Genomic DNA, 13,156 nt, shown 5'->3' on the forward strand with positions numbered 1-13,156 from the left:
CTTATTGAGTTTTCCTACAATAATAGCTACCATTTCAGCATTCAGATGGCCCCTTATGAGGCTTTATATGGGCGTCAATGTAGATCTCACGTTGGTTGGTTTGAAGTAGGTGAAGCAGCTTTGATAGGTCCAGACTCAGTCATTTATGCTATGGAGAACGTGTAACTCATTAGAGATAGAATTAAGACATCCCAAAGTCGTCAGAACTCTTATGCAAATGTAAGGAGAAGAGAACTAGAGTTCCAAGTTGATGATTGGGTTTTTCTGAAAGTCTCACCTATGAAAGGGGTGATGAGATTTGGAAAGGAAGGGAAGCTCAGTCCTAGATATGTAGGCCCTTACAAGATCTTGAAAAGGATTGGTAAGGTGGCATATCAGTTAGAGTTTCCAGCAAAATTAGCAGCAGTGCATCCGGTCTTCCACATCTCACTCTTGAAGAAGTGTGTGGGTGACCAAGCCTCTATAGTGCCATTAGAGAGTGTGGCAGTGAAAGATAGTCTTTCTTATGAGGATGTACAAGTTGAGATTCTTGACCATTAGGTTAGAAGGTTTAGAAACAAAGAAGTCCCTTTAGTCAAGGTTTTGTGGAGGAGTCAGTCCGTAGAGGAAGCTACTTGGGAAGCAGAAGCAGCCATGAAAGCCAAGTATCCTTACCTTTTCCCTTCCGATTCCACTCCAGCTTGGGTAATAGTTCCTCTTCAGTTTTACAATCATTCATGTGTAAATTCAGTTTTAGAATCATGTTCCCTCAGTTTGTACTTTCATTTTTAGCGTAATTGCATGTAGTCATAACTCAATTCAATCAGAACTCAGTTCTTAGTGTTAAGTAGTGGGGTTTGCATCTCTCTCCCTCTATTTCAACTAGTTTAGTCTTCATTCGAGGACGAATGTTCCCAAAGGGGAGATAATGTAAAACCCCATAGCAAAAACACACCAAAAATTAGTTTTTAGAAAAATCTGCAGGTGCTACCAACGCTGGCATCGACGGACCGTAGCCTGAACCACAGTCCGTACTGCACAACCGTCGATGGGATCAGAAACTCTCAAAATCTTTAGCCTAGAAATATTGGTTAAGTCTTAGACGACGGACAGACTTACGATCCGTAGGTCAAACGACGGTCCATAGTCCGTGACCGTTGATCAAGACTCCCTTCAACCACTCAATGAAAAGAGCTATGGATGACCAGCATGGTTCGTAGTTGGACCTACGGTCCGTAGGTCTGACCGTAGGAGGAAAATTGGCAGCTAGTTAAGGGGAAATGCAGTTGGGTCAACTTAAAATGATCATAACTCTTAGCACAAAATGAGTTAGGTCTCCTATGACATACCCATAGATATATAATCGAATTGTCTTTCCATATCCACCTACCTTGCTAAAATCAGACCTCCAAGTAAAAAGTTATGCCCATTTTAGTAAAGGCATGTCAAATAGGCCCTCATGATGGACCCAACAACGGGGAGTCGGGCGCACGACGGACCGTCAGTCCTAGCCGTCGTGAGGCCCGACCGCAACCTTCCCAGGGGTCTTTTTGACCTTTCCCTCTCCGTTTAAACCCTAAGTTACGTCGTTTTGACCCTAAATCATCATATTTTAGTCAGTTTAAGCCTAGAAACATAATTAAAACATAATCAAGTCAAATCATTAAATCAAAACTTAGAAAATAAGAAGCAGAAGAGGAGAAAAAAAACTCAAGAACCCTAGTTCAAGAACACCACAAGCTCCAGCAGTTCCAGCCCCGAAACTTATGTATTTTTCCGTGGATTTCATCACCAGGTATATGGGATTTCACTAGTGGGTTACTTTCACCCATTGGGTCCTTAGTTTAAGTCAGTTCTAGATTCTTTAAAAATGATTAAACCTAGGGTTTCTAGAACTTTGATATAACTTCATGAGTTTATTAAATACATGTTCCAAATCAGATTATCATGTTATTACTCAAATTATAATGTTATTACTCAGATTATCGCATGAATTTCGGAACCCTAGCTTTGTATTTCTTTAGTTTTTTAATTACACATGCTATGTCATATATTTCAGAGACTTCAGATATACATGCCTGAGTTATAAATGCATATTTACCAGATTAATTGTTGTATTCTAAATTTGCATGTCCATTTTCGAGTTACCCAGTATTTACAGATATTCAGATATAATCAGTTAATTTACAGAAACATTGAGAGTAGAATAATACCGAGTTGGACTAGGGTTTAGCGTTCCCAATAGTCCTAGAACTACTAGAAAAGTAGGTTGTAAGTCCTCTCTGTGGGCAATCAACTTAGTGATCACGCCAGCATGCCTTTATACCTTTGGCAGGGTATATTGGGTCCTCTTGATGAGGCGTATACATCGGACTCCACATTTAGGTTATGTGGTTTTAATATCGGTTATTAGTAGCTCCCACAGTTCAGTCAGACTCTCTGCATTGACCATTTATCATTATATTCAATATTCAGTTTCAGCATGTTATAAATAGGTCATTGCATCCAGTTAGCTCAGAAATCAACACATCACGTTCAGATTATTACACTTGTTTTTGTGCTTGTTCAGTTATGTTTTATTTCACCTTTACTCTATCCTACATGCTCAGTACCTTTCAAGTACTGATGCATACGTGCGCTACATCTTCTCATGATGTAGGTTCAGGTTCTCAGCATCCAGATCACTCATAGATCGATTTCCTGATCTCCAGTTCAGCAGATATAGTGGTGAGTCCTCATTCTCCGAGGACAACAATCATGAGTTTCATTTCTGTCTTTTGTCATTTAGTTTAAGTTTTTGCTAAATTTAGCTGGGGCTTGTCCTAGTATTTCTAGTCTATTTTAGAGGCTATTTTCAGACATAGTTAGATTCAGCTTAGTATTGAGTTAATATTTCTATTGTATTAAACTCATTATTTTCAAATATATCAGTTATATAATATGGGTATTTCCATCTTTTCATTTTAAATATGATTTATCTTCCGCAACAATTTATCATCTTTAGTATGCTCATGATCATGCCAGCAGCGTTAGCTTGGGATCACTTGTGGTTCTAGGTTTCGTGTCCACGTCTCGGGGGTAGCTCGGGGCGTGACACAAACGGACACGAATAATTTGGGCGATAAACTTGAGTTCACTAGCAAATCATTTTTAAAGAGACCTTTAAGAAAAAGGTTTATCAAGAGTTAAAATCTGTTCTTTTCTTATTTAGAGTCAATCGTCAATTTGAAATAGTTTTTTTAAAAAATATTTTTAGTTTCATCTGTATGAGTTTTCTACTTGGACTATTACCATATATTTATCGAATGACATTTCAACTTCTTCACTTTCTTTTACATACACCACTGTTAGGGTGAGGAAATTAACAACTAATATTTAAAGTATGTTTCGAAAAGGATTTGATTATAGTTCAATTATAAAACTCATATAGTTGAAAGGTAATATATAAAATTTCAAAATTTTGAATATTTAAAATGTATTTTTCATTGTTTACTCTTAATTTTTACACACTATTCCTAGTAATATCAGTTGCATCAAATTTCGATTATATTAACAATAATTTTATGTAATTGATTAGCGAATATAATTATTTATATGAATCATTCTAATATGTAACTTGCCTTTATAATATTAAAAGTAATTTTTCAAAATTAAACTTTTGAATATGAGACCAGTTTAAGTGAAGTAATGTGAATATCAAAGGAGTAAATCAAATGAGTACAAACATTAAGTATGTATTTAGCAATATTATTCATAAAACATCTCATATTTTCCATTTTAGAATGAAAACCATTCTATTGTTATAATTTTTTAAGGCATAAGATATAAATGTATTTTATATTTTGACCTTTTATTAATACTTTCTAATATGTGAGATGTGTTGCTATAAATATTTGGTAATAGTTCAGATAGAAAAATCACACACGTGGTAGTTCAGAAATAAAATTCATAAATTCAAAATACTTAAAATGTGTTTTTGATTCTGCACTTTTTTTAACATACTATTCACAGTAATATCATCTATGAATGGAGACTAGATCTTTAATATTAGACGTTGTATTTGATTTTGAAAATAAGAACGATATTCTTTTATATAAACATCAGGCGAATGTCATTATTTCGATCAACTAGTCACTCTGTAACTTACTTTTTTTATATTAACTTTTTGAAATAATATTTTCATATTAGTCATGTTTAAATGTAGCAATATGAATAAGTTGAGTAATTTAAATGACTTCAAGCATTATGTATTTATTGATATATTATATTATTCTTTCAAAAATCTCTTATTTTAAAGTTGAGAAAAACACCATTTCAAAAGTTATTTCTTATCATTCATGGGTTTAATTAATGTTATTTTGGTAATCATAGTACAACAATAAGCAAATATCTTGTGAAAATTTATAAGTGCAGTTTCAATAAGACAGAAATGTACATATATGCACTCGTCTTATTCCTACTTTGAGATTTAAAAATGATATTCTTAATAGACCGTCAATTTAAATTTGATAAACATGGTGGTACCATCAATTCAATTTATTTATTTATAGAGCAACGATAAAATTCTACAAATTTTTCAAGTCCAATGAAGTTTTTAGGAGTGAAATATGACTATCCATACAAAAAAAATATGACTATTCACTCTTTTATAATTGACACAGTTTGTTGTGTTTATTAATTGAGATATTGCACTATCAAGAGAGCATTACTTAAGGAGCCAAATTGTCATGCCCCGAGCCTACACCGTGGAAAAAACTGGCACTCGGTGACCATAGTTGGACTAGAGCGAACCCTTGGACTAGCTTACTTAACTCAATGGAGGAGAACAACCACACTTAAGAGGATAAAAGAACTTAACTGAACTAATTAGTAATACTATCTGAAATGTTTTAAAAGTTTAAACATTAAGCTTGGCCAAAATGGTAACACAAGTTTTTAACGTAAGAATGAAGATGTAAAGACTACTGAACTATTAACTGTCTATGAAGCCTCCAAACTGACTGAGATGAATGTTGAGAAAAACTCAACAACATTCTATTGAACTAATCAGAAAGCAATAAAATATGTATTCCATCATGCAAGGAGGCTCACCAAATTACTTTGGGATGCTCAACTGGATCAACAGTGCGCTGGATGTCGATCCTCATTACCTGTATCATCATCATAAGATGATCCAGGATAACCTGCATCAGTATATTGAATGTTATTCATTGTTATCATTCCATGTATAAATCTAGTCAAACGGACACAGATCATTTGGGCGATAAACTTGAGTTCACTAGCAAACCATTTTCAAATAGACATTTAAGAAAATGGTTTATCAAGAGTTGAAATATGTTCTTTTCTTATTTAGAGTCAATCATCAATTTGAAATAGTTTTTTAAAAAAATACTTTTAGTTTCATCTGTATGAGTTTTATACTTGAACTATTACCATATATTTATCCAATGACAATTCAACTTGTTCACTTTTTTTGCATACATCATTGTTAAATAAACAACTAATATTTAAAGTATGTTTCAAAAAAGATTTTATAATAGTTCAATTAGATAACTCATATAGTTGAAAGGTAAAATATAAAATTTCAAAATCAATGAGAGGTAGGTGGTCATCTCAACTCCCTTTTAAATATATCATACAAGCTCTCAACAAATCCTCTGAATTCTGGATAGTATGTTCTGCTTATCCATCCGTCTGAGGATAAAAATGAGTGCTTAAGTTCACCTTTGAACCCAAACCTTTCTAGAAAGATTTACAAAATTGTATAGTAAATTGTGCACCTCTATCTGAAATAATGGAGACTTGAATCCATGAAGTCTCACCACCTCTTGAAGGTAGAACTTAGCATAATCCTCGCCCAAATAGGTAGTCTTTACCAGAAAGAAATGGGCTGACGTTGTCATTTTATTGACAATAACCCAAATAAAATCGTGTATCTACGAAATCTTGGAAACCTTGTGATAAAGTCCACATTAATCATCTCCCACTTCCATTCCATAAGTCCTATAGACTGAGCAAAACATCCAGGCCTTTGGTTCTCTATTTTCATTTGTTGGCAACTTGAGCACTTGGCAACAAACTCAGCAATATCTTTCTACATGCCTTCACACCAATATGCCTCTCTCCCATCGCGGTACATCTTGGTTAACCCTGGATGAATGGAATATCTAGAGCTATGAGCCTCCTCTAGGGTCCTCTCTTGGAGTCCATTCACCTTAGGTACACATAATCTTCCTTGGTACTTCTGCACACCATCTCTCCATTGTTCAAAAGTCAATATTCTTTGCTTATAAAAATTTGCCTTCATGTCAAGAAAAATGGGATCTTGGTCTTGTTTCTCCTTCAACTCAGACATTAGTGATGATTCCACCCTATTTGTTACCACTATATCTCTTATGTGGAATCCATAAGTCTAACTCCGAGACGTGAAAGTCTATGCACATTATTAGCTAAATCCCTCTTTTCTTATTCAAAATGGGCGGTACTCTCCATGGATAACATGATTAAGGCATCAGCAACCACATCAGCCTTACCCGGGTGATAAAGAATACTCATGTCATAAACATTAAGTAATTATAAGCACCTCCTCTTTTTGAGATTTAGCTCCTTCTGATTGAACACATATTGGAGGCTCTTGTGATCAGTGAATATTTCAACATGAACACCATACAAGTATTGACGCCATATCTTTAAAGCAAAAAGTACCGCATCCATTTCTAAGTCATGAGTTGGATTCTCATGAACCTTCAAATGTCTGGAGGCATAAGCTATAAAATTTCCATTCTGCGTCATCATACCGCCCAAACTAAACATAGATGCATCACAATGCACCACAAAACCTTGAGTACCCTCTGGTAAGGTCATAGCGGTAGTCAATCTCCTTTTCAACTCCTTGAAGCGTTTCTCACAAGCCTTAAACCATTGAAACTTGACTGTATCCTGATTTAGCTTATTCAAAAGAGATGATATAGATGAGAACCCCTCTACAAATCTTCTCGAGTAGCCAGCCAAACGCAAGAAACTCCTTATATATGTTGGAGGTGTGGGTCTAGGACAAATCTGAACTGCTTATATTTTTTGGGTATCAACTCTATATCACCAAAAAAAATGTGGGACAAGAATGCCATAGACTTAAGCCAAAACTCACACTTGGAAAACATCGCGTATAACTCTTTATATTTCAAAGTCTGCAGTACAATCCTGAGGTGACTACCCTGATCTTCTTCATTCCTTGAATAAACTAGTATGTCATCAATGAATACAATGACAAAGAGATCTAAATAAGGTTTGAAGACTCGATTCATAATATCCATGAATGCTTTTAGTGAATTTTTCAAACCAAACAACATAATTAAAACGCATAATGCCCATACCTGGTTCTAAAAGTTGTCTTTGGAATGTCATATTCCCTTACTTTCAACTAATGGTAGCCTAATCTGAGATCAATTTTTGAGAAGCAAAAAGCACCCTCAAGCTGTTCGAAAAGATCATCTATCGTTGGAAGAGGATACTTATTCTTGATGGTCACATTATTCGATTGGCGGTAATCTATACACATCCTAAGGGAACCATCTGTCTTTCTCACAAATAAGACCAGAGCGCCCCAAGTTGAGACACTTGGTTGAATAAAGCCTTTATCAAACAAATCTTTCAATTTTTCTTTTAGCTCTCTCAACTCTGCTGGTGCCATTCTGTATGGAGGAATAGATATAGGGTGAGTATCTGAAATGAGGTCTATGCAAAAGTCTATTTCTCTCTCAGGAGGGACTCCGGGTAGATTATAAGGAAAGACTTCTAGAAACTCACTAACTATATAAACTGATCAAACTGAAGGTACATTAGCACTTGAGTCTTTACCTCGGACTAAGTGATAGATACACCACTTGGAAACTAAATTTCTTGCGTTTAGGTATGAAATGAAACAACCCTTAGGCACTGCTAAACTACTACTCCATTCTATGACTGGATAATTTGGATTTTTAAACTTGATGACTCGAGTTCTGCAATCTATTGATGAATAAAAGTCATGGAGCCAGTCCATACCTAAAATAACATCAAAATCTACCATGTCTTACTCTATTAAATCAATTATGGTACTTTTGTAAATGACGGAAACTAAACAATAAAGATAGACTATTTCTTATAGAATGGATTCACCAACAAGAGTAGAAACACTGAATAGTTTGCTACGTTTTTCAGGGATAATTTCAAAGTTCATTTAAACATTGGGAGTTACAAAAGATAAACTCGCTCCTGGGTCTAACAATGCATAAAAAATAAATTTAAAGACTCAAATCATACCAGTGACGACATATGGCGAATCATCCTGTTCTTGGCAATTATTGAAATCATACAAACAGTTTGTTCCTCAACCAGCACTAGAAGTGTCACCCCTAGATAGATCCCTGTTTGGTGGAGCAACTAATGAATATATTACCACCGTGTTGCTTACTCTTGGGACATTCTTACATGAAATACCCAGTCCAACCGCAGTTTAAAACAACCATCAGAGCATTCATCAACATACGCTGGAGTGATTTCTACCACACTTAGTGCACGCAGGAAGCTTACTACCTCCTTGCACCACACTACTATGTGAATATGCAGGCCTAGCTTTAGAGTTATGACCATGAAACTCAACTCTGTCTCTACGTGTAGGTGTACTAGCAGATTATGGTGCATGCCCCTCACCTTTTCCTTTTCAACTTGCTGCACATAGACCATTATCCTGGATATGTCCATGTCGCCAATCAAAATTGAAGTCCTACCTTCTTTACTAGAATCATGACCCAAACCAAAGATAAACAAACTCATTCGTTCCCTCATATCCTTAGCCATATCTAAATCATAGCGAGATAGTTCGGTGAACTTTAACCCATACTCATGAACACTCAGGGAGTCCTGTTTTAGGGTAAGGAACTCTATTACCTTGCTTTATTTAGTTCTCAAGGAAAGATATGCCCCAAGAATGCTTCTTCAAAGCAAGACCGACTTAGATGTGGTGCATCCTTATGTATACCATCCTTCCAATTATCAAACATTCTAGCCACACTCTTCAGTTGATATGCAGCTAACTCAACTCTCTCAACACCAACCACATGCATCAAATCAAACACCTTCTTTAACTCTATTGCTCGAACAAGTGATGCTTGGGGGATTCATCCTCAAGAATTCCTGAATCCTCGAAGTGGCGGCCTCTTTTTGTCGAGTTCATCTTTGTTGCTCGACTTGGTTTGTCACAACTTGACTCAACATTCGGATAGCCTCATGGAACTCAGCATTAGGAACCTCCCCTTGTGGTTGCACTTTTGGAGCATTGGATAATTCCTGTTCTTGAGCTTCTACATTTCTCCTTGCTGGACGACCTCTTGCTGCTCTTAGTGGAGGCATTATTATCTGAAACACGTTCAAGCATGAATCAGAAAGAGACTTTTAGCGATAAACTCTAATGCACGAAAGAAATATTAAAGAAGTAAGAAATTCCTAAATGTTGTAGCCTCCTAATCGTGAATGTAGCACGCTTCACACCGATGACTAAAACTCTAAAGACACAGATTTATAGACTCTCTATGAATCTTGAACTCTGGTCTCTGATACTAAGTTTGTCATGCCCCGAGCCTAGACCCTAGGTTGGATTGGAACTCGGTGACTTTTTCTAGACTCTAGGAACCCTTGGCCTAGCTTACTAAACTCAGCGTAAGACAACAATCACACTTATAAGGAAAAAGAACTTAATTGAACTGATTAGTAATACTATTTAGAATGTCTTAAAATTTTAAACATTCAGCTTGACCAAAATGGCAACACAAGTTTTTAAATTAAAAATGAAAATGTAATGAACACTGAACTACTAACTGTCTATGAAGCCTCGAAACTGACTGATATGAATGTTGGACAAACCCTACAACATTCTATTGAAATAATTAGAAACAATAAAAAATGTCATCTCGAATGCAAGGAGGCTCATCAACTGACTCTGGGATGCTCAACTGGATCAATGGTGCGTTGGATGTCGATCCTCGTTACTTGTATCTGCATCATAAAATAATGCAGGCCAACAGACATCAGCATAGTAAATGTATGTGTGTGCGAGTTAGAATGCTAAACGACACTTGATCTTGAAAAGGAGTAAGACAGAACACTTACCTTGTCTCTATTCAACTCAAGATTTACTAACTCTTATATGCAGTTTAAAAGTTAATGCAATATAAAGAAAACTGACTAAAAAATGTTATCAACTCTGAATGTATACAAGTATACAAATAATATATGAGATGTACATAAAAATACAAATAACTGATGTATATGAAAATACAATACTTCTGTGGGAGCTTATCTAATCGACTACCATCAGTTAAGAACTATGATGATACAATGTTACTCGACACACGCTACCCGCCATCCTAACCTTTCCAAAGTATAGGACCTAAACTTCCTAATGGATCCACTAGTATACTTTGAAAAAGGTTCAACTAAAAAAGTATGACCATAGTCTACGCATGACAGCTTCATGGTTTACATGGAGACTTGAGTTATTATGAACTCGCGTTCCAAATCGATATTCAATACTACTTCCAAAAATATATACTGTCTCTTATGTTTTTAAAACGTATTGATTCTGTGGTTTGAGATTATTGTTCAGAACATAAATTTAATAGCTCTCTTGGAAATCATAGTTTCCTTGATTGCTTCATTTCATAAAGCTATTTTTCTTTTTTATAACTAGCTCAAAGGATCATTACTTTTTTAAATGTGATAACATCTATAACTCATAGGGATTAATTAGTCCCCTTAGAACTTTTTAGATTGAACTCAACTCTTTACCCATTCTTAAAATCTGACTAGAGTCTCAAAAAAAAGTTAAAAAGGTTTTTTTAAAGACTCTTGGAAATTTTAAGAACTCAGTTTGACTTGATTCTCAACTTTTAGACTTGACTCTTAATTTCTTTGACTTTTATCTCAACTTTACTTGAATTGGATTATGGATTCAAGGATCATGATCTCATGCTTATGGATGATTTCATGATGTTTAGGTGTACTTTAGAGTATTGGAATCAACTAGGATTTATAGGTATATCCTTTAGGAACTCGTATGAAAAAGAGGGGTGGAAAAATAGGATCTCCAGCTGACCCTTGCCTCTGAGGGGCTCTGACTGGCGTGGCGCGTCAGGACCTGTCAGACAGAGGCTGCCCTGAGGGGCTTTGGAAAGCACGGCGCCCCAGGGCTTGTCAGATGGGATTTCCGACTTTTCTTCTCCGATTTTCAATTCTAAACCTTTTAAACTCCCATGGATATTCCCCCAAACACTTAGGGTAACTTATATCCTCAATACCCAATAGTTTAGACTTGTAAAACAGTCTGTAAACAGGAATCAAAACGACTAAAGGTGCACTACAAATCTACAAGCAAGATTTCAATAATTGTTCATCAACAACTGCAAAATTCACTATTTAATCAATACAAACTTGCTTTATTAAATATATTGGTGTATGGGTGAACAATCCCAACAAACAAATATCTCATATACCTGCATAGGGATCACCCCTGACGAATTCCAATAGAGAAACCTCAGCGTTCCTTGAAGAATTTCTTATCTTCTTCTTCTCTTCTCTAGTCTTCCCAAGCCCTAAGTGTTCTCACATTTCAAAAACTTAATTAGGACTTGATTTTAAACCCAATAAACCCTTAAAACAAATTAGGCACACTGCTAACTCTTGTGGTAGCTCCAACTCATAAGCTATATTTCCCACCCTCTTGGATATTCTATAAGGTCCAATATATCGGGGACTGAGCTTTCCCTTTTTACCAAACCTTATAAGACCCATCATGGGTGAAACATTTAAATATACCCAATCTTTTACTACAAAATCTAACGGCCTCTACCTAATATCATTGTAGGATTTTTGATGACTCTGTGCCATTTTAAACCTTTCTGTAATCAACTTCACCTTCTCCATAGCTTGATAACTAAATCAAGTCCTACCAATCCTACTTCACCAACTTCAAACCATCCAATAGGATATCTACATCTCCTCCCATAAAAAGCATCATAATGATTCATCTGGATGCTAAAGTGGTAACATGTGTTGTAAGAAAACTCAATGAGAGGTTTGTGATCATCTCAATTCCCCTTGAAATCAATCACAGAAACCCTCAAAATATCTTCTAGGGTTTGAATAGCGCTCTATGCTTTCCCACAGTCTGAGGATGAAAGGCAATACTTAAATTCATTTTTAAACTAAAATCTTTCTGAAAGGATTTCCAGAATTGTGCAGTAAATTATGAACCTCTATTTGAAATAATGGATATCGTAACTTCATGAAGCCTTACTACCTTTTGAATGTATAACCTAGAATAATCCTCTGCCAAATGGGTAGTCTTTACAGGCATAAAGTGGGTTGTTTTGGTCATTTTATAGAAAATCACCCAAATATAATCATATTGCCTGCGAGATATGGGTAAACCTATGATGAAATGCACGTTAATCATATCCCACTTCCACTCCAGAAAATTTATATTCTATCGGAAGCTCTAAGTTTTGGTATTCTACTTGAACTTGTTTGCAATTCGGGCACTTGGCAACAAATTCGACAATTCCCTTCTTTATACCATTACACCAATATACTCTCTCAAATCATGGTAAATGTTTGTGGAACATGAATGAATGTAATATCTGGAGCTATGATCTTCCTCCATGATCCTCTCTTAGAGTCCATCCACCATAGGTACACCCAATCTTTCTTGGTATCTCAATACACCATCTCCCCCTTGTTCAAAATCTAAGACTCATTGGTTATGAACATTTGCCTTTAGTTCAAGAAAAATTGGATCTTTTTATTTCTTTTCTTTCACTTGTGACAAAAATGATGATTTTTCTCCTTTTGTCACCACTATCCCTCTGTCTATGAAATCCATGAGTCAGGCTCCTGAACGTGTAAGTCTATGCACATCTTTTACTAGTTCTTTCTTCTCCTCTACAAGATGGGTGATTCTACCCATAGACAACTTGCTTAAGTCATCAACAACCATATTAGTCTTACCTAGGTGGCAAAGAATGCTCATGTCATAATGCTTGAGCAATTCTAACCATCTCCTTTATGTAAGATTAAGCTTTTTCTGAGTGAACACATGTTGTAGGCTCTTGTGAACAGTGAATATATATATCACATGAACTCC

This window comes from Solanum lycopersicum, chromosome 11 (assembly GCF_036512215.1).
Source record: "Solanum lycopersicum chromosome 11, SLM_r2.1".
Lineage (NCBI taxonomy): Eukaryota > Viridiplantae > Streptophyta > Magnoliopsida > Solanales > Solanaceae > Solanum > Solanum lycopersicum.